At 38.3% G+C, this 22,388-nt stretch overlaps 2 long non-coding RNA genes across 5 annotated transcripts; both read right to left on the reverse strand.

Annotated features, from left to right (window-relative positions):
* Nucleotides 1-8,064: 8,064 nt before the first annotated feature.
* On the reverse strand, nt 8,065-12,081 carry LOC103424006 (uncharacterized). 4 transcript variants are annotated; one of them, XR_011580632.1, is made up of 7 exons: nt 11,856-12,081; nt 11,691-11,756; nt 10,283-10,327; nt 10,105-10,183; nt 8,575-8,859; nt 8,387-8,487; nt 8,065-8,287 (listed from the first exon to the last, which is right to left on the reverse strand). It is a non-coding gene; the product is annotated as an uncharacterized lncRNA (long non-coding RNA). The 4 variants fall into 4 exon arrangements; XR_011580631.1 differs by lacking the exon at nt 8,575-8,859 and adding an exon at nt 9,125-9,196; XR_011580633.1 differs by lacking the exon at nt 8,575-8,859.
* Nucleotides 12,082-12,608: 527 nt separating this feature from the next.
* On the reverse strand, nt 12,609-22,347 carry LOC139195746 (uncharacterized). Its single transcript, XR_011580635.1, has 6 exons — nt 22,156-22,347; nt 21,961-22,042; nt 21,301-21,800; nt 21,002-21,212; nt 20,823-20,890; nt 12,609-13,431 (listed from the first exon to the last, which is right to left on the reverse strand). It is a non-coding gene; the product is annotated as an uncharacterized lncRNA (long non-coding RNA).
* Nucleotides 22,348-22,388: the final 41 nt, after the last annotated feature.

Genomic DNA, 22,388 nt, shown 5'->3' on the forward strand with positions numbered 1-22,388 from the left:
AGGAGAAGTCTCAACAGTCGGTAGAGCCTTAGAAAGAGAAGGCACCGGAGAGGGATCATTCGAAGCCTCAGTACTGGACAGAACCCTAGAAGGAGGAGGCATCAGAGGTTGATCATTTGGAGCTTCATTACGCGATACAACCTCAGGAGACGAAGGCAATAAATGCCTTTGGAACAAACTCACAAACCGCTGATGATTAAGTAAAACCTCATCATCAGATTCCTTCATCTGGTCAAGCTTCCTCTTTATGTTTGTAGCATAGTCATGTGTGAACCAGTGCAACTATTTATTCTCATGCTTGAGCCCTCTAATTTCCTGTTTGAGACTCATCACTTCAGCCGCCAATGATTCAACTTGGCGGGTTCGAGCAAATAGGCGTTGGGCCATATTAGACACAGAACCTGCACACTGAACACTTAGAGCCAGAGAATCCTTAACAGCCAACTCATCAGACCGTTTGGAAAGTAGTCTGTTATCTTTGGGAGTGAGAAGGTTCCTGGCCACCACTGCAGCAGTCATATCATTCTTCATCACGAAATCCTCAACGGTAAGAGGACCAGTAGGGGATAAGAAGGATGGGCGCCATATGTTGTCTGGACAAGGCGTGGCTTCCTCTTCAACAAGGTTCAAGTCAAAACGACGGTCGGAAGGGCCAGACATTTTCAAAGGTGTTGAAGAGAGAAGAGGTCAGACAAATCAAGATCTTAGAATTGCAATAAGGGAGCTTCTACAGGTGAAGATTCAAGTGTGCTTTGGAACTTAATGCCAGCCTCCATAAAAATCTGCACTTGACGGAGCTTCAGAAATCGAATAGGCGTCTGCCCAGAAATCGAAGAGGCGTTTGCTTTCTCAAAAGCTGGGCTGCTTAGAGACCACGAGGGCCGATCTCAGAAATCGAAGAGGCGTTTGCTTTCTCAAAAGCTGGGCTGCTCAAAGACCACGAAGGCTAATCTCAGAAATCGAAGAGGCGCTTGCTTTCTCAAAACCTAGGCTGCTCAGAGACTACGAGAACCGATCTCAGAAATCGAAGAGGCACCTGCTTTTTTCAGCCTTGTCAGAACCTGTCACATGCACACTCAGCTTTGCTGAAATTACGGGCATTCTGTTGAAGATTTCTGGTGAAGTAGAAAGCACGTGAATCTTACTGTTCAATCATCCACTTTCCACACGCACCATCAGCTCATGGGTACCACAGATAACTTTGCCAAAGATCTTTGACAAAGTTTAGACACATGAAGCTTGCAGCTTCCACTACATCGCTATGACCAAGAAGGGTAAAAGAATTGCAAAGAAACAGCATTAACAAAGTTTAGACACATAAATTTTGAAGGTCTAACTACCATATTATTACCCACAAGGGTAAAGGAACAGCACCACTGCTGGATAATTGGAAAGTCCCTGTGTGTCATCCTCTGTACTCCGTGCCAAGGTAGACTAGCAAACATGCCCAACCTTTACTCACATTCTAGAAAACACTCCCAACAAGATTGCTTGCTCCAAAATCGAAGAGGCACCGTCCTCCGAATCTCAAGAGCCAGACTCCCAATATGATTACTTTCTCAAAAATAAAAAAGACATCGCTCTCCGAATCTCGAGAGCCAGACTCCCAGCAGGATTGCTCTCTCAAAAATAGAAAAGGCACCGTTCTCCGAATCTCGAGAGCCAGTTCCCCGACAGGATTGCTTGTACGAAAACCGAAGAGGCACCGATTTCTCAACTTCGAGAGCCAGATCTCATTGGATAAAGTTTGTCTGTAATCTTCACACGCAACATCAGCTTTCCAGATACCACAGACCACTTTTTCAAAGTGCTCTGACACACGTGAAGCTGGCAGCTCCCACTACCGTGCTATGACCAAGCAGGGTAAAGGAATAGCATTACTACTTGTTGTTAGGGAAACTCCTATATACGTTGACCTCCATCCTCAACGGACAGGCAAACCTGCAAAAATGCTCAACCCTTCCTCATATCTGAGATGGCACTCCCAACGAAGCCTCTCGAAATACTCAGCTTTCTTTCCCCCCGATAATACCTTTGCAAACAAGCTACACCAGAGCAAGAATATCTCATATCATCAGGGTTAAAAGCAAGAGTATCCCATATCATGCTTTTTCCCTATCTTTTCCTTTGGCCTTGTTCTTACCTGCAAGACAAGGAGAAAGAGAGTAATCAGTCAGCACTTGGAATCAAGCTCCTAGTCAGGAACTGACTGCCTGGAACCCCTTACCTGATTACTTACCTGGCATTGCTCTCGAGTACTCATCTTCAACATCTTATGCTTCTAGAGAAGATACCACATCTGCCTGATGAACAGATAGGGAAAGTGAGAAGGATACAAGAAAGCATGTGGAGACAAGCGTAACAGAACACATGCCGATACATCCACTACTTTGTCAATAGCAAAAGTATCCCATATCAGCAGGGTCGAACGTACTCTAGATTTGATGGACTTGTTTTGACCCTCAAATTCTTCAGTCGGCCTTATACTCTGGAGGAAACCAGAAAATCCTTTAGCCCAGTTCAAGAATAAGCTTGTGGAAAGTTACTTCTTCAAAAGCAAAAGTATCTCATATCATGTATTCTCCTTTTCTTCTCTTTATCATTCATGCTGCCTGCAAGATAGGGAGAATGAGAACAATCAGCCGGAACTCGAAATCAAACTTCTGATCTGGGACTAATTGCTTGGAGCTCTGATTGCTTACCTTGTCTGTCACCTCTTTCAGCAGATCCCCTAGCTCGGCGACTTGGGGGACTCCTACTACATGGTTTGTATCGCGCTTGACCAAGCCTCAAACTACAAGTAAGCTTCAAGTGAAATTGATACATTACCTTGTGCATCTCCACCAGTTAAAGATACCACCCCTGGATGGAGTAAGAGTACTTCCAGAGAAGATGTCACATTTACCTATGAGACAGATACGGCAAGTGAAGACGAGAGCTTGAACCTATGTCATTTGTACTAAATCATTCACTTGTACTCACTAAAGAAGAGCTTGAACCTATGTACTTGTGTAAACCCTTCACAATTAATGAGAACTCATCTACTCCGTAGACGTAGCCAATCTGGGTGAACCACGTACATCTTGTGTTTGCTTTCCTATCTCTATCCATTTACATACTTATCCACACTAATGACCAGAGCAATCTAGTGAAGATCACAAACTTAATACTTTCTGTTGTACCAAAGTCCTCACTGATTTTGTGCATCAACAATCCTTAAGTCCTTACCTTTTTGCGTTGGTAATGGATGAATTAACAGGACATATTCAAGATGATATTCCTTGGTGTATGCTTTTCGCAAACGATATAGTGTTGATAGATGAAACTCATGAGGGGTAAATGCGAAGCTCAACCTTTAGAGAGAAGTGTTGGAATCTAAAGGTCTTCGCCTAAGCCGATCAAAGACAGAATATATGGAGTGCAAGTTCAATGCAAATGGAGGCCAAAATTAGTTAGGGATGAGGATCGGAGATCAGAAAATACCAAAGAGCGACCGTTTTCGCTACCTAGGATCTATCTTGCAAAAGAACGGAGAATTAGATGGAGATCTCAACCATAGAATACAAGCTGGATGGATGAAGTGGAATAGTGCATCCGACGTGTTGTGTGACCGTCGTAGGCCACTAAAGCTCAAGGAAAATTTTTATAGGACGGCAATAAAGCCGACGATGCTGTATGGCACAGAATGTTGGACGGTGAAGCATCAACACGTACACAAAATGGGTTTGGACATGTGCAAATAAGGCTTATTGACGTTCCGGTTCGAATATGTGACTACGGGATAGAGGTTCAGAGCCGAAGGGGTAGAGGAAGACCTAGGAAAACTTTGAAAGAGACCCTAAGAAAAGACTTAGAGTACTTGGATCTAATGGAGGACATGACACAAAATCGAGCGCAATGGCCTTCTAGGATTCATATAGCCGACCCCACTTAGTGGGAAAAGGCTTTGTTGTTGTTGTTGTTGTTGTATCGTTAAAACTCAAAGTTTTCAAACATTTTTCATTAGTTTTCCTTTTATTATATCCTCTTTGCTTCCTCCGAGTATAACAGGTAATATTAGCCGAAAAACACCACCTAATAAAAGAGGTTTACCACCAAAAGAAACATTACTTTCTAAACCATTTAAATGGGACATAATATCTGAAAGAGATTTATCTAATGCCTCAAAACAATGTTTGTGATTCATAGGTGCTTCATCCCATATAATTAGATCTGTTTTTTTTTTCAATTAATGTAGCAAGATGAGTTTTCTTTTTTATTACACAAATTGAAGAATCAGTAAGGACCAAAGAAATTTTAAACCTGGAATGCGCTGTTCTACCAGCTGGTAATAACAACGAAGCTATTCCTAATGATGTCACGGCTAAAACAATTTTTCTCTCAGATCTAAGCTTACTTATAATAGCATCCCATAAGAAAGTTTTTCCAGTGCCTCCATGACCGTAAACGAAAAAATAGACCACCTTTTTTTTTATCTACAACATCTATAACAGAATCATATATAAATTTTTGACCTTCATTAAGTTGCAATTTTAAAAATGTGTGTTTTTTTTGACAATTCTTCACAATCATAATTTAATTCTTCTCTTAAAAGTTTATTTTTAATTTCCAACATTTTTGTTGCATCATGCATTGGTAAATGATATTTGGCCAAAGAACCTGATGCATTATTAAAAAGTAATTCTAACTCAAACAATACAAAATTTTTTAATTCATCCTGTGGTATGATCATATCAGGAATCGCAAAATTTTTTCGCAAATTGTACAAAATGTCATCATACATGTTTTGCCAATGAGTGTCGAAAAGAATTTGAGGATTTCCCACATCACAAAACAAAATTATTGTAACAAACAATTGTCGCAATTGATGAGACGACGCTACATTTACAACACTTGATAAGGCTTCAATCCATTCTTTATCATCTCCTAATAATCCTAATGATTGACATGCAGCATGATATCAAGGATGTATAACACCATTAATAGTTCTTAAATCATCAAAGCTTAATGCACATTTTTTCAAATTCAAAAGCATTCGTAAATAATATAATTCACCAAATGAAGGATGCACATATGCTATTCTGCCTATTGAACCTTTTTGTTTTCTAGGTATCCAAATTTTTTTCCGCGTGTCATAAAAATTTGGAAGGAAATTGTGCATAAGTGAGTGAGTGCGCTTCGTTATAAATTTTGTTAGTTTCAAACCAACTTGTTAACATTGTATGGTTAGAAGCATTTTGTTTGATAATTGAATGGAGCGATTGATCCCCACTAAAAACAATATTTTGTTCTAATGGTAAATGCACTGGCAATCGCTCCACAGAAAGTTCCCTATGGTGTGTAGAATATTGAAACAATCTCCAAACAGCTTCGTAAGGCGATATGTATCTACAGTTTAGATATGTTAATATTTCATCATTTGGATCCTATTGAAGAACTAACCGTGCTCTATCTGAACCTTTATTTACATATTTGAACAAATATTTTATAAGCATTGATTGACAATATGATTCAACATTTATGTGAGCATTATATCTTAAAAGCAATTTAGCATTATAAGGAACAACAAAACTGTTATCAATTTTGATCCCATTTTTTATAACATATTTTGTATCATCATCACGACGCTTATAAACTGGAAAACCCTGCTCTTCAAAAATTGTCTCATTTTTATATGGTTTAGGAAAGTTTTTTTAACACTTATTTTCCTGCATGCAAGGATAATTTTGATTAATATGCCCAAATGGACCATGAATCATAAATTATTAACAATTTCATAAAGCTGAGGGTTGAGAAATTTGTCTGGTAACTCAACAGAAATAATTGAATCATATCCAACGCCATGTAACACTTGAAATTCGATTTTAACCATATTAACATATGAGAATGAGGCAAACCTCTTTTTTGAAATTCAATCGTACAAACATCTGTTTGCAAAGACAATTGAAAGAGACAAAAACCCCAAACAAAATAAAAGAAAAGAGTTAGTTTAATGAATCAAAAAAAGGGAAAAAATTAAGATAAGAGAAGGAATAAGTTTTTGGAAACTTACTTGCCTCAACCTCTCCGAAAGGCTTTCCAAATTTGATGAAATCAAGTATATCATCAAGCTTCATTTTAAATATTCTAGAAATTATATCAGGTCTGTCCTCAGGTTTGTAGCTTGGTTTTTTTTTCGAATTCTCTTACAATTTCTGGCCACTTTACGTTACATGTAAATGTTATGAACAAATCAGGATGACCATATTCTCTACAAGTAGTCATGGCATCTTGATAGTTATTAATCATATATCTAGGACTTCCTGTGTACGAAGCAGGTAACACAATTTTTTGCCCTAAATTATTTGCATCATTGTCACCTCTCAACATTGCATCGTATATTCCCTTGTAAATTTCACTTTTAATTTTTTTTGATTTTGACTAATGTAATCCAATCTATCTTCTTCAAGTGTTGCATAAGAATATACCAAATACTGTTGAAAAAGTCTACTTCCTTTTAACAATGTAGTTAAGGACGGATCTCTTTCTTGAATTTGATAAGCTATATAAGCTCTAATAGGTATTCTTTGTCTTTTTGTTGTTGGACCATTATAATTTTCATTCCATTTCAAATCTGGTCTATACCAATCTTCACCATACAGAAAAAGAATAGGATACTAAAGAGCCATAAATTTCGGATTTAATTTTGTAACACATTTTAAACCTTCACTTTTACAGTCTATAATAATATCTCTATTTGAATCAGACAAACCTATGTCACCAACTATTAATCCACCAATTTCATCGCTTGTTGGTTGATCGTATTGCTTGCTATCATTTGGTTGTCTTCCTAACAATGTGAATTTTAAATTGACTAATCCAACGGTTTCAAATTTGTCCCTCACTGTTCGAAAAAGTTTGACCAACCCATTTGACTCGTCAAACATTTTAATCAAATTTTCTACAATTTTTGAATCAAACCTTTCGTTTCTTTCACCACAATTAACAGCTCTTAGTCGATTCTGTGTTTCGTTATATGTGTCATAAACATATAATTGAGCAAATTTTGGAGCTTCAATATCAACAGGTCAAAGAGACCCCATCAGATAACAAACTTGACCACTAACTTTAAAAATGTAAGGACTTAATCCGTCATTAATTGAATTATCAACTTTTGCTCCCATTGAAGTAAATGAAAACATGGAGTTGTAAGCTCGGATATTTTCTCGAAATAATAGACTTTTTTGACCTCCATTTGGATCAAGCAAGGAATCCAAAAAAATGGGTGTTGGTTTTGGAGCTGAAAATTTTATTTTTACTTGTTGACAACAAAGAGTAAAAATGGGTTCCTTTTTTTTCCAGCTTCATTTAAGAGACTCTTTTAACCAAAAGTATGCACCACAATAAACACATTTATAAGTTTTATCACCCTAACTTCATGTAAGAAAATTATTTATTTTCAAGCATAAGACATCGAAAAAATTATACTTAGAAAAACACTTCAAACTCAATAATTTAGAAACACAGGAAGACTAATTTATTTTGTATTGAGAGAGGGAAACAAAAAAACTTCAGGCTTACAAGTAGATAGATGATGAGTTTTGTTTTCCATTTGAACTTTGAATGTGTTTTTGAATAAATCGTGAGGTGTTTTTTTCTTATTTACTAACCTTGTCAATATGGGACTAAAAAATAATGAAGTTTTCGAGTCTTTAATTGATATGTATTATTAATGAATGGGCACTAAATTAAACATTTTGATGACACGTCATATAATTTGCAAATTTGGTCTACGTATTATTCTTTGTTGAAGATTAGACTTGAATTAAAACGAATATTTAAAAATAACAACCCACATAGCTACTAGATAGTAACTAAAAATAAATTAACAACCAAACAAAAATTTGTAAAAATTGAAAAGAATAAACATGCACATAGCATTTCGAACTTAGGACCTCTTGTTAATTTTAAACAACAAAAATCATTGTTTCTAATTAAACTTCTTGATCCTTTAACCAAATTTTATATATTTATACTCTTATAAAAAGAAATTTGTAAAAATGGAAAGTAAATAAGCACATATGATGTTTTGAACCCAAGACCTCCTCATTATTTTCAAATGACAAACCACCACTTCTAGTTAAATTTGTGTGTCATTGAACCAAATTTTATAAATTTATACTCTTATAAAAACATATATAAATATACCACCCTAATAATTTTGGTGCCCCTAATTTTTTTGGGCCCTGGACGGTCACCCTGCTTGCACTGGGCCTGGGCCGGCCCTGCATATAACGTTCAACAACCCCTACAAAAACAACACATAAAAAAATCACTATACGGGAGCAGCAAAATGTTAAAAGATCTACCCAAACGAAATAATAAATGCAGAAATTTTAACACGCACCGTTTCTGTTTTTCTGAAAAAATGCTTGACCCTTATTGATGGCAATACGATTATCAGCAACTAAGGTTTTTTGAACTGTGTTTTCAGAGCTGCTCAAGAAACTAACAACATTTTTCCCTTTTTGGTCAGAAACAGAATTTTCTTTTTTAAACGGAATGGTATCCAAGATTTCTTCATTATTTACACACCTAATAACAAACTGGTCAGCAGAAGATGCACTGGAGCAACACTGATATTTAATGGATGAATTTTCACAAATAAATGTGTTAGCGGAGGATGCAACAACATTTTCAGAATTATGCAGATAACTTCCTCTACGTAATCTTTTTCGCTGGTCATTATGGTCAACCAATGTATTATATTCACTATCTGCGACACTTTTACCTCGTTTTAAACCATTATTTGTTTCATCATTTGTACATTTTTTAGGCATCAAGGAAACAGAAGGTCACACGTATTTCAAAATGAAACAACTGCAAAACAAAAGGGAAATAAAGAACAAATCAATAAAAAGCTAACACATGCATAAAAACAATAATCATGACACTGAAATGAATGACAGGACCACAACGACAACAACAAAGCCTTTGAAATGAATGACAGGACCAAATCAAAATTTTAATTTCAATCTAACAAAATGCAAACAACATGTCCAAATTCATTCCAATCATAAGAAAAATCAAAAGAAAACGTTTGGCTAAACTTTTAATAAGTAAATGCAGGAGTTGAATTAATTACCTTGAGGACAAAGCACCTTGAAAGCAAAGAACAAAGAGGGCAAAATCTAGAATAACCAAGATTTTTGAAACCCTTTATAAAAAAAAAAAGAACATCAACCATGATCAAACATAATTCGATTCAAGTTGACACTAAACTGACAAACATACTTTAAAGTCAGCAGATGCATAATTGATTTAAAAATATTTAGTAAATTAGATCAAAAAAGCAGTCAAAATATAGTAAAAAATAATAAAAATGAACTGCTCATACTCAGTTATCTTAGTCGGTCAACCATCACAAACCATGAAATTAACATCAAATGACCAAATTAGTGAATCTCAACAAAACAGTACACCTCACTAACCAAGCTTAATAACTTTCACAGCATCTCTTTAGTTTCTCCATTACTTTCACACAACAGGCTCATTGATGACCAATGAACTCACATTTTAGACAAAGATAGATGACATCTCATTCGGTTTAATCCTTAACATGTAAGCAAGCTCAAATACAAATGTTGCTGAAATTAAATGAATCATAACTTTTTCTCTCATCATTTTTTCTCCAAATCATTGTCACCCAAGCAGTGCAATGAAAAAAACCCAAAGAAATGACTACACACAAATAAATCACTCCATCAGTCAAAATTTACAATGATGTATGAAGGAAGCTCAATTAATCGTAGGAGTTTAAATCAGCTACCTTTATATACCCGTCTATCAATTGAAGCAACAAAAGTTGTAAAACTGAAATCATAATTTAAGCATTCTATATCACTGCGCATCATTTTTTTGTCAGTTTCTTTTAAATTAAATCTAAACGAATCACAATGAAAAAATATACCAAACAACATTTATTATCCCGCTCTCCAATTTAATCCATATGGCACAACGCCAAATCAAATAAGTAAACAAAGCAAATACACCAAACTGGTCACAGATATTTAATCAGCAAGCAAAGTTAATAATAGTGTTAATTTATAAATGTCATGTACTCACAGACAAATAACGATCTTGGTATTTGCAAATTGTGGATAAGTTGATCTGGAAGCAGAATTTGTAGTATTAGTTTTGAAAGCTGCAAGTGAACAACAATATGTCAGAATAATACTATTTTGTTTTTGCATTAATCCATATGAATAAGACAGAACGGATGCAAAGTTAGTCATGTACTCACAGATAAATAACGATCTTGGTATTTGTAAATTGTGGATAAGTTGATCTGGAAGCAGAATTTGTAGTATTAGTTTTGAAAGCTCCAAGTCAACAACAATATGTCAGGATAATGCTATTTTGATTTTGCATTAATCCATATGAATAAGACAGAACGGATCCATAGGCTTAACAAATCAAACACCCATCTAATCCACATGAGATGAAACTCAAACATGTCAACAAAATGTATGTCTTTCAAACCAACTGATATATGGTTTTATCCACTGACATTCACTTTAAGACTCAAAGAGGTTTTTGAGCTGTAAAAAAGGATTAGCACAAATAAAACAGACAGCGATACTTAACTTTAACAAACGAAATAGACATCCAACCCCACATGAGAACAAAATGAACATGTAAAAAAAAAGAATTTTGGCCCCTGTTTGGGTACTATTGGAAACCATATTTTTCTTCTCACCAGGTAGCTAATTGATAGGGTTTGAGGGGTCTAACTCTTAAGGATATACACACACACACACATGCACATATACATATATATATTGAACAGCAAGCTGTATGTTACTCTCAACCAATCCAAATTATATCTGTAAAGTAAAACATGCAAGTCTATTTCTCTCCAATAATTCATCCAATTCAAAAACCCTCACCAAGCCTTCTATAAAAAAATGATGAATAGCTAGCCACTGTGAAAACATGCAACTATAAGATAACGATTAGGGTGTTGGTTCATCAGTCACCATCATCTGCGTGTTGTTTTCTTCAGTACTATATGTAGACTGCTCTCTGAGTCCAGAATCACCTAAACCTAATCATCTTATACTAAGAAGACAACATTCAATAAGAATGGATTTCTTACACTGCAAACTGTGTATCTACAATTTGATAGTCTTTTTACCGGATACATACCAAATCGCATTAATGATTATTAAACTTGAGCCTACACTACTTACGAAAATTTACCCATCACTCTCACAAATCCAAAATAACGTAGATATCACTCTTCCAATTTTATCACCACTACCTCAAATCTTATGAATCAAGCATAACCATCACAGCAAGTCAAATAAAAAGAAGAAGCTATGGATTTAAATAAAATTGCTACCACAAAAATCAGCACGAAAATATGCATCACCAATTAACAACCCAAACACGCTCAGAAAAAGTCCCAACTCACCTAAACAAAACCAAAAAAAAAATATTCAGCAGCAATGAAAACAAAGGGAAAAACAAATAATACATTTATGTACCCTCAGCACAGAGAGTTCCAAGAATCAGAATCGAAAATCCAAAAATCTGAAAGGGACCGTTTCCCGAATCTAGATAACAAAACGCATCAGACACGCACAACAACGATCCAGCGAAAAACAGAAGATCAAAACCATATAAGCTGATAAACATGCACAACTCACCTGCAAACGCCGGATTAGATCGGTCGCAACCAAGTTCGAAGCGAACCCAAGATAGGCACAAAATTTCTGAAATAAAAAAGCAAAGGCCATGAGATATTAACAAAAAGCATCCAAAAAAACATGGAAAATCGAAAGCCCGTGCGGTAATATACATGTAAAACTCACTTGGAAAACCCGGATCCAACGAACCAAAAACCCAAAAAAATTATTGGAATCGAACCAAAAAGGCAGAGAAATTAATTGTGACCACTAATCGAAGAACAACTAAGCAAAATGGTCCACGTTTTGAACAACGAAGCAACACGATGAAGATAACAGAAGCGAAAGCGGAGAAAAAAGGACAGCCAGAAACAAAGCAAATGGAGATATGCGAGAGAGAATAGGCGAAAGCAAAAGAAAGATCCAGAGTAACCAAAGCCAAAACATCCACGGATGATGGACACGTGGAATCAAAAGGGCAAAACAGACCTTTCACTGTACAGAAGCCGAGAGAAACACAGCTGAGACAATTATTTTGAGGGCATTTCCGTCCCGGCATTATTAATGAACAGTGCCGTTCCCAACCCAGTTTTAGTATATACTAGAAATTAGGCCCGCGCATAGCCGCGAGAACCAACTGGTTCAAGCGTAATCAGATGAATAAAACACATTTAAGTTGAATAAATTCAACACAATTATGAACAAACAAAGGGATACATGAGTGAATAAGGTCGATAAGATAAACAGTTTTGCTTTTATATACATTCAAGTGAGTTGGCATATAAACACATTGTACAATGAGTGGGAAGAAACTGAATGTCTTTGATTAGAAAGAGATGGTTTCCCAAAAAGTTATGTTTCCTTAAGAAACATAAGAAACATTTAGTTCACATATAATATGTGTCATGCAGTGTAAGCAGCCATTTGAACAGGTAATTAAAAATAGAAAGTGTTGAGGACTTGTTTAAGTAGCTAATTTTGTAACCACAACTGTTCAAAGGCAAAAAAATTTAGAAGGTTTGTTTGCATACGAAACTGAAGAAACAGAAGCAAGCTGCAGTACACATATTTTGCCGCTGCAGTTAAGACGACAAAATATATGCCCTGCAGCACATACCTCACTTGTGCAACATATGCCTTACACTGGAAAAACATCAACAATCGAATACAAATTTGTAAATCATGGACGGATTTTGTTTTACATTTTTATAATCAAATCAAGTGGCAGTGTAGCACATAAAATTACAAACTTGAAGCAACCAGAGAGAGCATAAATTAAGATGTAGAGATATTCTCAAACTTGCAACATACTGTATGAAAGCTAACCGTAGAGGTTTGTGAAGCAAACTGCAGAATGAGTTGTAGTCAATTGAACAAAAACACAGTAGTTTAACTTTGTAGTAAAAACTGTAGGCAAATGAAGAACAAGGTTCTCTTTCATAATGAAAAATTTATCTTAATCACTATCCTCATTAGCCAAATCGTTTCACAAATCCAAAAACACAGAATTATATCTTGAACAATGCCAATTAATGATTTCCCATTTACTTAAGCTCAACATCAAAGCCAATGAACTAATGAAAGAGCGAAAAAGAGAAACAACAAACCTCAATTAGCAATTAAATGGAGTATTACTTGATAGAGCTGGAAAATTACCCAATTCTTCAGAAATAGGATCACGAATGACTGATGAGAGTGCAGAGAAACGAACGATTGAGAAATTCAAGCTCTGAGCTCAAAAGTTGGGGCTTCCACTTTCCAACTGGGGGAGAAATAACAGAGAAAACACAAAGAACCACAACAACAAAGCTTTTTCCTACCAAGTGGGGTCGGCTATATGAATCCTAGAACGCCATTGCGCTCGGTTTTGTGTCATGTCCTCCGTTAGATCCAAGTACTCTAAGTCTTTTCTTAGGGTCTCTTCCAAAGTTTTCCTAGGTCTTCCTCTACCCCTTCGGCCCTGAACCTCTGTCCCGTAGTCACATCTTCGAACCGGAGCGTCAGTAGGCCTTCTTTGCACATGTCCAAACCACCGTAACCGATTTTCTCTCATCTTTCCTTCCAATTCGGCTACTCCTACTTTACCTCGGATATCCTCATTCCTAATCTCATCCTTTCTCGTGTGCCCACACATCCAACGAAGCATCCTCATCTCCGCTACACCTACGTGTTGATGCTTCACCGCCCAACATTGTGTGCCATACAGCATCGCTGACCTTATTGCCGTCCTATAAAATTTTCCCTTGAGCTTTAGTGGCCTACGACGGTCACACAACACGCCGGATACACTCTTCCACTTCATCCATCCAGCTTGTATTCTATGATTGAGATCTCCATCAAATTCTCCGTTCTTTTGCAAGATAGATCCTAGGCATTGAAAACGGTCGCTCTTTGGTATTTCCTGATCTCTGATCCTCACCCCAAACTCATTTTGGCCTCCGTTTGCACTGAACTTGCACTCCATATATTCTGTCTTTGATCGGCTTAGGCGAAGACCTTTAGATTCCAACACTTCTCTCCAAAGGTTAAGCTTCACATTTACCCCTTCCTGAGTTTCATCTATCAACACTATATCGTTTGCGAAAAGCATACACCAAGGAATATCATCTTAAATATGTCCTGTTAACTCATCCATTACCAACGCAAAAAGGTAAGGACTTACGGATTTTTGATGCACAAAAGCAGTGAGGACTTTGGTACAACAGAAAGTATTAAGTTTGTGATCTTCGCTAGATTGCTCCGGTCATTAGTGTGGATAAGTATGTAAATTAATAGAGACAGGAAAGCAAACACAAGATGTACGTGGTTCACCCAGATTGGCTACGTCCACAGAGTAGAGGAGTTCTCATTAATTGTGAAAAGATGTACGTGGTTCACCCAGATTGGCTACGTCCACAGAGTAGAGGAGTTCTCATTAATTGTGAAAAGTTTACACAGTACCTAGGTTCAAACTCTCCTTTAGTGAGTACAAGTGAATGATTTAGTACAAATGACATTAGGAAATATTATGGGAGAGTGATCTCGTAATCACGAAACTTCTAAGTACCGAAGTGTGGTATCGTCTTCACTTGCCTTATCTGTCTCACAGGTAAATGTGGCATCTTCTCTGGAAGTACTCTTCCTCCATCCAGGGGTGGTATCTTTAACTGTTGGAGATGCACAAGGTAATGTATCAATTTCACTTGAAGCTTACTTGTAGTTTCAAGCTTGGTCAAGCGCGATACAAACCATGTAGTAGAAGTCCCCCAAGTCGCCGAGCTAGGGGATCTGCTGAAAGAGGTGACAGACAAGGTAAGCAATCAGAGCTCCAAGCAATCAGTCCCAGATCAGAAGTTTGATTTCGAGTTCCGGCTGATTGTTCTCATTCTCCTTATCTTACAGGCAGCATGAAGGATAAAAAGAAGAAAAGAAGAATAGGTGATATGAGATACTTTTGCTTTTGAAGAAGTAACTTTCCACAGGCTTATTCTTGAACTGGGCATGAAGGTTTTCTGGTTTCCTCCAGAGTATAAGGCCGACTGAAGAATTTGAGGGTCAAAACAAGTCCATCAAATCTAGAGTACGTTCGACCCTGCTGATATAGGATACTTTTGCTATTGAAAAAGTAGTGGATGTATCGGCACGTGTTCTGTTACGCTTGTCTCCACATGCTTCCTTGTATTCTTCTCACTTGCCCTATCTGTTCCTCAAGCAGATGTGGTATCTTCTCTGGAAGCATAAGATGTTGAAGATGAGTACTCGAGAGCAATGCCAGGTAAGTAATCAGGTAAGGGGTTCCAGGCAGTCAGTTCCGAACTGGAAGCTTGATTCCAAGTGCTGACTGATTGCTCTCTTTCTCCTTGTCTTGCAGGTAAGAACAAGGCCAAAGGAAAAGACAGGGAAAAAGCATGATATGGGATACTCTTGCTTTTAACCCTGATGATATGAGATATTCTTGCTTTGGTGTAGCTTGTTTGCAAAGGTATTCTCGGGGGGAAAGAAAGCTGAGTATTTTGAGAGGCTTCGTTGGGAGTGCCCTCTCAGATATGAGGAAGGGTTGAGCATTTTTGCAGGTCTGCCTGTCCGTTGAGGATGGAGGTCGACATATATAGGAGTCTCCCTAACAACAAGTAGTAATCCTATTCCTTTACCCTGCTTGGTCATAGCACGGTAGTGGCAGCTGCCAGCTTCACGTGTTTTAACTCTGTCATAGCACTTTTAAAAAAGTGATCTGTGGTATCTGGAAAGCTGATGTTGCGTGTGAAGATTACAGATAAGCTTTATCCAAGGAGATCTGGCTCTTGAAGTTGAGAAAGCGGTGTGAAGATTACAGACAAGCTTTATCCAAGGAGATTTGGCTCTCGAAGTTGAGCATGTTTGCTAGTCTACCTTGGCACGGAGTACAGAGGATGACACACAGGGACTTTCCAATTATCCAGCAGTGGTGCTGTTCCTTTACCCTTGTGGGTAATAATATGGTAGTTAGACCTTCAAAATTTATGTGTCTAAACTTTGTTAATGCTGTTTCTTTGCAATTCTTTTACCCTTCTTGGTCATAGCGATGTAATGGAAGCTGCAAGCTTCACGTGTCTAAACTTTGTCAGAGATCTTTGGCAAAGTTATCTGTGGTACCCGTGAACTGATGTTGCGTGTAGAAAGTGGATGATTGAACAGTAACATTCACGTGCTTTCTATTTCACCAGAAATCTTCGACAGAATGCCCGTAATTTACGCAAAGTTGAGTGTGCATGTAACAGGTGCTGATAAGGCTGAAAAAGCAGGTGCCTCTTCGATTTCTAAGATCGGCCCGCGTGGTTTCTAAGCAGCCCAGCTTTTGAGAAAGCAAGCGCCTCTTCGATTTCTGAGATTGGCCTTCGTGGTCTTTGAGCAGCCCAGCTTTTGAGAAAGCAAACGCCTCTTCGATTTTTGAGATCGGCCCTCATGGTCTCTGAGCAGCCCAGCTTTTGAGAAAGCAAACGCCTTTTCGATTTCTGAGTAGGCGCCTCTTCGATTTCTGAAGCTCCGTCGAGTGCAGATTTTTATAGAGGCTAGCATTAAGTTCCAAAGCACACTTGAATCTCCACCAGTAGAAGCTCCCTTCTTACATTTCTAAGATCTTGATTTGTCCGACCTCTTCTCTCTTCAACACCTTTGAAAATGTCTGGCCCCTCCGACCGTCGTTTTGACTTGAACCTTGTTGAAGAGGCAACCACGCCTTCTCCAGACAACATATGGCGCTCATCCTTCTTATCCCCTACTAGTCCTCTTACCGTTGGGTGTGATAACAGACTACATATGGCGCTCATCTTTCTCACTCCCAAAGATAACAGACTACTTTCTAAACGGTCTGATGAGTTGGCTGTTAAGGATTCTCTGGCTCTCAGTGTTCAGTGTGCAGGTTCTGTGTCTAATATGGCACAACGCCTATTTGCTCGAACCCGCCAAGTTGAATCATTGGCGGCTGAAGTGATGAGTCTTAAATAGGAGATTAGAAGGCTCAAGCATGAGAATAAACAGTTGTACCGGCTCGCACATGACTATGCTACAAACATGAAGAGGAAGCTTGACCAGATGAAGGAATCTGATGGTCAGATTTTACATGATCATCAGAGGTTTGTGGGTTTGTTCTAAAGGCATTTATTGCCTTCGTCTTATGGGGCTGTACCGCGTAATGAAGCTCCAAATGATTAACCTCTGATGCCTCTTCCTTCTAGGGTTCTGTCCAGTACTAAGATTCCGAATGATCCCCCTCTGGTGTTTTCTCTTTTTGGGGCTCTACCGACTGCTGAGACTTCTCCTAAGCAACCTTTGTAAAGGCTCCCTCTTGTTTGTTTATTTTGACTCATGTATATGTACATATTTGTAACTTATCGAAGATATCAATAAATAAGCTTTGTTTCATTTCAACGTATTGTGTTAAATACACCAAAATCTTCTTCACTAAGTTCTTTGAATTTTTCTTTTGTTGAAGCTTGTATGTTGAAGCTTCGTGAGTGAAGCATGTAGGATGAGGTAGTGTTCCCTTAATTTTCCGAGTGAGGAAAACTTCTTGGTTGAAGACTTGAAAAATCCAAGTCACCGAGTGAGGAAAACTTCTCCGTTCTTTTGCAAGATAGATCCTAGGTAGCGAAAACGGTCACTCTTTGGTATTTCCTGATCTCCGATCCTCACCCCTAACTCATTTTGGCCTCCATTTGCACTGAACTTGCACTCCATATATTATGTCTTTGATCGGCTTAGGCGAAGACCTTTAGATTCCAACACTTCTCTCCACAGGTTAAGCTTCGCATTTACCCCTTCCTGAGTTTCATTTATCAACACTATATCGTCTGCGAAAAGCATACACCAAGGAATATCATCTTGAATATGTCCCGTTAACTCATCCATTACCAACGCAAAAAGGTAAAGACTTAATTTGAGCCTTGATGTAATCCTACAGTTATGGGGAAGCTTTCGGTTTGTCCTTCATGAGTTCTTACGACAGTCTTTGCTCCTTCATACATATCCTTTATAGCTTGGATATATGTTATTCGTACTCCTTTCTTTTCTAAAATCCTCCAAAGAATGTCTCTTGGGACCTATCATACGCTTTTTCCAAATCTATAAAGACCATGTGTAAATCCTTTTTTCCATCTCTATATCTTTCCATCAATATTCGTAAGAGATAGATTGCCTCCATGGTTGAGCACCTTGGCATGAACCCGAATTGGTTGTCCACAACCCGTGTCTCTTGCCTCAATCTATGCTCAATGACTCTCTCCTAGAGCTTCATTGTATGACTCATTAGCTTAATACCCTTATAGTTCATGCAATTTTGTACGTCGCCCTTATTCTTGTAAATAGGCACCAAAGTGCTCTTTCGCCACTCGTTTGGCATCTTCTTCGTTTTCAAAATCCTATTGAAAAGGTCAGTGAGTCATGCTATACCTGTCTCTCCCAAGGCTTTCCACACTTCAATCGGTATATTGTCTGGGCCCACTGCTTTTCTATGCTTCATCTACTTCAAAGCTACAACCACTTCTTCCTTCCTGATTCAACGATAAAATGAGTAGTTTCTACACTCTTCTGAGTTACTCAACTCCCCTAAAGAAGTACTCCTTTCATGTCCTTCATTGAAAAGATTATGAAAATAACCTCTCCATCTGTCTTTGACCGCGTTCTCTGTAGCAAGAACCTTTCCATCCTCATCCTTGATGCACCTCACTTGGTTTAGGTCCCTTCTCTTCTTTTCCCTTGCTCTAGCTAGTTTATAGATATCAAACTCTCCTTCTTTGGTATCTAGTCGCTTATACATATCGTCATAAGCCGCTAACTTAGCTTCTCTCACAGCTTTCTTCGCCTCTTGCTTCGCTCTTTTATACCTTTCACCATTTTTATCGGTCCTATCCTTGTATAAGGCTTTACAACATTCCTTCTTAGCCTTCACCTTTGTTTGTACCTCCTCATTCCACCACCAAGATTCCTTTTGGTGTGGAGCAAAGCCCTTGGACTCTCCTAATACCTCTTTTGCTACTTTTCGGATACAGCTAGCCATGGAATCCTACATTTGGCTAGTTTCCCCCTCTCTATCCCACACACTGGTGATTACTTTCTCTTTGAAAATGGCTTGTTTTTCTCCTTTTAGATTCCACCATCTAATCCTTGGGTACTTCCAAGTCTTATTCTTTTTTCTCACTCTTTTGATATGTACATCCATCACCAACAAGCGATGTTGATTAGCCAAGCTCTCCCCCAGAATAACTTTGCAATCCTTACAAGTTATACGATCCCCTTTCCTCATTAGAAGAAATCTATTTGTGTTTTTGACGACCCACTCTTGTAGGTGATCACATGTTCTTCTCTCTTCTTAAAGAAGGTGTTGGCTAAGAAGAGATCATATGCCATTGCAAAATCCAAAATAGCTTCCCCATCCTCGTTTCTCTCCCCAAAACCATGGCCATCATGGAAACCTCCATAGTTGCCTGTCTCCCTATCCACGTGTCCATTTAAATCTCCTCCTATAAATAACTTCTCCGTCTGAGCAATTCCTTGCACCAAGTCTCCAAGGTCTTCCCAAAATTTCTCCTTCGAACTCGTATCCAACCCTATTTAAGGTGCGTACGCACTAATCACATTGATGAGTTCTTGTCCTATTACAATCTTGATTGCCATGATTCTATCTCCTACCCTCTTGACATCTACAACATCTTGTGTCAAGGTCTTGTCCACGATGATGCCAACACCGTTTCTCGTTCTATTTGTGCCCGAATACCAGAGCTTAAACCCTGAGTTTTCTAGATCCTTTGCCTTAAGACCAGCCCACTTAGTTTCTTGTAGGCACATAATATTTATCCTTCTCCTCACCATAACTTCCACTACTTCCATAGATTTTCCCGTTAAGGTTCCTATATTCCACGTTCCTAAACGCATTCTACTCTCTTGAACTTTATCCTTCTATCCTAGCTTCTTCACCTTCCCCTGTCTGATAGGATCAAAGTACTTCTTTTGTGTGTCCTGTGTAAAGTTGATAGGAGCATATGCTCCCAAACAACTTTGAGTGGAGTCGTTCGAAAAGAAGTTTCTATGGCCCCCTTGCTCATTTAACACTGCATCCAAGTGCCGATGGAGATACAGCGACCCTTGCTCATTTATCACTATGCTCGGACCACACAGCGCGCCACTTACGGGTGACGTCCTAGCTTTAGCGTGATTTCGTTCTGGATTCATTTTCATAAGGATTCGACGTAACCGAGGAGTGCCAGCTGTCGACTACCTGACGCCCTCCCCCTCCTCCTTTATCCGGGCTTGGGACCGGTAATGTAAGATAAACTTACATAGACGGAGTTAGAAAACACAGAGAACCAATCCACCAAAAATATTAATCAAATGGGTTTCTTCTAATTCAAAATTTGGGTCAGCCAAATTCTGATGAAGCAATAACCATTCAAAATTCCAACAGATTGAAGCCCTCACAGACTACAAATTACCAATACCCAGCAATAAAAATTTTGAAAACAGTAATAATGAAGGAAAAAGAAAATAAAGCTGCGAGCCATTCTCTAAATCTCAGGCACCAATCCAAATTGCCAGTAATTTGCACATAATGATAAGAATCTAGCAGTATTTCCATTGTTTAAAACCCAAATTCAAGGAATCATGAAAAATGTAAACCTTATATGGTAATTGAAGTTTTACCTACAGATCAGCAGCAGCAAACGGAATCTAATGGCATGTATCTCAAAAGTGAGAAAGAGAGCTGAGAGCTGAGTGAGAGAATCGATAAACAAAACCCCCAAAATCACAAAAGGAAATTGAAAAGAAAACAAATTTGCAAATCCAAAATCACAAAACATTGAGAAAGCTGTAAAACTCACCAGGAAACACTGGCTTTTCTAGGTAAAAAAATAATTCGAATTAAATTGAAGAACTGAGGCATCCGTCTCAGCCTCTCCAACAGCCTTTCCCTGGCGAGCAGACAGACCCAGGAAGTCTCTCGCTCCCGCTCAAAGTGCCACTGCTTCTGGCGACCCTATTTCCAGAACCCTGGTGGATCCCACCCTGCTTGAGCCCAATCGTTGCCCGCTCCTGCAAACAAACCCAAACGCAAGATAAGCCTAAACCCAAACACACGATTCGATCAATTACCAAATTGAATTGCAAATTACGAAATTACCGGGAGGTAGGTGTGGTGGCAGCGACTATGATTAAGGTTGTGACTGGCAACTGTCGGAGGAGGAGGGAGGGAGTCGAACCCTAGATTGGTGGCGGTTCGGCTGTTGTAGCAAGACCTCCGGTCGTAGAAAACCTCTGAAGCGCACATCATACACACCAATCGCCTTGTTTTTTTTTCTTCACCTTGTCCTCCTCAAAACGTGTCTATTTGTTTCAGATTTTTTGACGAATTTACAGTGCTTTTTCGCAGAAACGGTTGGAACGTAATAGGAATGTACTGCTGAGAAAATGGAGGGATGAGGGGATTTGACGGATGGTTGCAGAGAGAGTCGAGAGAGGAAAAGAGGGAAAGAAAAGGGGATGGAAACGGAGTTGAAGCAATCCACGATCATTGACGCATGGGCGCCCTACATGGATAGCTGAAGCAGAACTGCCATTGTATCCAACATATAACAAATTCGCCAAACTTCAGTTTGGATTTAACAGTGTCATGAGGGCCCACTGGAATCACAAAAAAAAAAACAAAGATATAGTTACAATTTACAATTGGCTTAAGGAGATTCTTTAAACAAAGAATATCATCCAAAATAAATGGAAAAAAAAAATCATGAAGAGCATATGTAAGCTAATTTAAACAGGGTAGCAATGAAAACGAAGATACCTCAGACAAAAATGCATTAAGAGGTAAATTCCCACATGCCGTTCTCTTTGCAGCATCCTTATAAGGAGCTTCACTCCAAGGACTGAAAATTCAGTAAACAGCATATTAAAATCTATTTTTGGAGAATAAAAAGAAACCATGATAGGAACATAAATTATTTTATCCACAAATAACAAAAGGGTAAAAGGAACATACTTTATTTTACCCTCACCAGTCATTTATAAGTCAATCCATACCCGTGGCATTTTGTACTCTTCTGGAGGTATCTCCGTAATTTGCTTACTCTGCTTCTCATTTACCAGCTACGACTCATTTCCACATAAAGATACAAAATCTGGATAACAGCAACTAATGCCAAACCACCCAGCTGTCCCTTTACAAACAAAACTGTTTACAATAAGCATATATAACATGATTTGGTCTGCAGT

Source organism: Malus domestica, chromosome 05 (assembly GCF_042453785.1).
Source record: "Malus domestica chromosome 05, GDT2T_hap1".
NCBI lineage: Eukaryota > Viridiplantae > Streptophyta > Magnoliopsida > Rosales > Rosaceae > Malus > Malus domestica.